The following is a 3,363-nucleotide window of genomic DNA, read 5'->3' as shown; positions in this document are numbered from 1 at the left end:
GCTTCTCTCCCGCGTGGCTCTTCTGGTGTATGAGGAGGTCAATATAGGAAGGATACGTTCTCCCACACCACGAGCACGTATATCTTCGCTCTGCTATATGAGTCCTCTCGTGCATCATTAAGGCCGAAGTCCCTTGAAACGTCTGCCCGCAATAAGAACAAATGTATGGTTTCCCCGCCATTTGCAGGTTCTCGACTTAAGTCAATGCTCTGATGGAAGTTGTTTCCACAGTCTTGGTCCCTCTGTGTTCCCTCACGCCTCAAGAATCTCTCACCTGACTCTAAATTTGCCTCCCAGACCAAGGCTACTTCGGGGCCTTCCCTCCACAAGATCATTCAAATGACTTTCTGTTCCCAGCTGAATTTCAAGGCCCCCAAAACTAATCCCTTCAGATCCTTTTTCGTGGTTCATCACCAAAGGCCACTCGCTCCGATCTCTTCCACAAACAATCCTCCTCCTATTCCAGCACTTGGATATTCCATCCTGGAAGAAAATTAAGACATCGTCAATGACACCCCCCACAGCAGTGATTACCCCTCATCTCCCCTAATTCAGTACTGAACCAGGGTTTGCTGCAGTGGCTAACAGTGTCAGATGACCAGGGAGGAGGAGAAGAAGAAAAGAAAAGATTGGATTTATACCCCGCCCTTCACTACCCAAAGGTGTCTCAGAGCGGCCTACAAACTCCTTTCCCCTCCCCTCCCCACAACAGACAACCTGTGAGGTAGGTGGGGCTGAGAGAGCTCTTGACAGAAACTGCTCTTTTTCAAGAACAGCTCTTATCAGAACTACGGCTTGCCCAAGGTCATCCAGCCAGGTGCAAGTGGAGGAGTGGGGAATCAAAACCGGTCCTCCCAGATTAGAGTCCGCGCACTTAACCACTACACCAAACTGGCTCTCTATGCATCTCTGTGCAAAGATATTCCCCTCTTAAGCCCGGGTATTTCTATTTATGTGGACTGGAATATCACTGCACACAATGGCCCTGTGGGGCAGAATTCGGATGTCACAATAAACCAGGACTTCTTTAAGCCACAGTATATCCAACACACTCCAGTTAGCCTACCCCAAGATCCCAATTTGCTCATGAACCCAGGTCTGTCTGCTTCCTGCCACTTCTCCCATCTACCCCCCAGGATGCCACCTCTATGGCCAGGGTGACTTGAAAAATGGGAACCGGAGAATTCAGACGTCACATCAGGCCACAGTTAGGAGAAGCCACGATTAACAAACCAGCTACAAGTCTAGTTGGAAATCCTTTTTTGGCGCATACCAACAAACTGCCATTTGTTGGGTCATCTGAATTCAGATGTTAGGGAAACGCCATGGCTCAGCCCTAGAGCCTAGGCTTGGCATGCAGGAGGTCCCAAATTCAATCCCCGGAATCTAGCAGGTGATGAGAAAGACCTCCACCCCAGACCCTGGAGAGCCACCACCAGTCTGAGCAGACAAGGCTGACCGTGAGAGACCAACAGTTTGATCCAGGATAAGGCCCTACAGGGAAGGCCTCTTTCATTGCTGAGAGACTACATTAGACCCAGGGTTCCCTGGAAACACCCTATTACCTGGCTGCAGCTGCTCAGGGATCCCCCTGAGAACATCTAGACTGACCCGCAGAGAAAATATCCTTCAAGCGCAGAACTAGACAATGACATAACTGGGAAGAAACCCTGCAAAATGGAGCTCCCTTATGATCTAGCTCATGGGTAAGAGATTTAGAGATAAATTGTACTAAGAGGTAAATTGTACTAAGCAAAGTCTTTACGGAAAGTTTTATCATAAAAGAGAAAGGGGGGAAATAGGAAAGGGGTGGCTAGATTCAAAAAGTGTTGGGAAAGGGGCAAAACATCATACAGGGAAGAGGCACACAACACCCAGCACAGAGATTTCCAAATCAAAGCCAATACAGTTGGACTAACTCAGGGAAGTACACCTATGTCAGGTTCCACAGAGCATGTGCAGAGTTCCTTGCTTTGCCAAGATGTTGGAAGAGGCCTCATATCAAAGGAAAACCCAGCCTCCTGTGGATCCCACTGTGGATTTCCACCAAAGGCAATGAAAAATCCCAAATGTCCAGGAATTTAGGGTCAAAGGAATCTGATCTAAGCCAGCCCCCTCTCTGAGAATGACAAGCTGATTTCCCCAGTCCCAAACTCAAAGACCCAATTCTGATGCCAGAGGCTACCGCTACCAATCAGAAACATTCAAAATGACGGTGCCACCTCCTCAGGCCCTAGAATCCTGCTCAGCCATGAAACAAACTGGACAAGCTGGATCCCACCACAATCCTTCAGAACTCCTTCGACTCCGGCCTGAGAGGCCTGGAGGAAAGGTGAAGACAGAGAAACAGAAGGCGCCGGCTACGTAAGAACAAAAGAGGAGCCATGTCGGATCAGGCCAGTGGCCCATCGAGCCCAACACTCTGTGGCACACAGCGGCCAAAACCCAGGTGAGTTTTGTTCTCCCTGAACCTCCTTTCAAAACCAGGGTAGTTTTGGCATCCTGTAAGCTCAGGACACCCTCAGGGGGGCCACACACGAGTGGACTCTGCTACGGTGCTGGTGGATGCGCCCTTCCATTAACTACTGGTAATTGTTACTATAAGTGCTACTTGCATATCACGGCGGTTTTCATGTATCTTAAAACATTTCCAGGCTGCTTCTGCCCACCCACGATGCCCAAAGCAAATTTCTGTCAGGTAGGAAAGGCCCAGACCTGGTCATCCCGGGCTGGCCCCGTCTCATCCAATGTCGGCAGCGAAGCAGGGTCGGCCCCAGTTAGTATTTGGATGAGGAAGTCCTGGGTCGTTATTATCCAAAGGCCGGCAATGGAAAACCACCTCTGTGAGTCTATTGGCTTGAGAACCCTACAGGGTCACCATTAAGTCAGCTGAGACTAGATGGCAAAAAACAGAAAGAGATGGAACTCAAAACAGCTCCATCAGCCCGGCTCATAGTCCGTCCCATTCAGCTCTGTGATACCCTTTTTGGTGACAGGGCAGAGTGATAATTTTGGGAAAGTTCTGGCACAGCAGAACAAAACACTGTTGTTGAACTGCTTGGGTCCTCCTACCAACTGCTGCAATCCAACCTCAGCTATACTCATCACCAGTCACTGATCCATCTTGGCTCTAAGCAGCCCTTCCTGGCAACTAACCCCCCCCCCCCCTCCAGTTCCACCTATATGTAATGGCTGAGGAAGTTCTGTTTCCCTGTCTCTGAAGAAATGTGCATGCACACGAAAACTCATACCCAGAGTTAAACTGTGCTGGCCTTGAAGGCGTCACTGGACTCATCCCCCCCCAAAAAAAAAAGTAGTGTTTGGCCACAATTTCCTCCTCTGATGAGTGTTTTCAGCAGTTCA

The sequence above is a fragment of the Gekko japonicus genome, unplaced genomic scaffold (genome assembly GCF_001447785.1).
Source record: "Gekko japonicus isolate JY-2015 unplaced genomic scaffold, Gekko_japonicus_V1.1 scaffold3271, whole genome shotgun sequence".
In the NCBI taxonomy this organism is placed as follows: domain Eukaryota; kingdom Metazoa; phylum Chordata; class Lepidosauria; order Squamata; family Gekkonidae; genus Gekko; species Gekko japonicus.
This window is presented reverse-complemented; position numbering follows the sequence as displayed.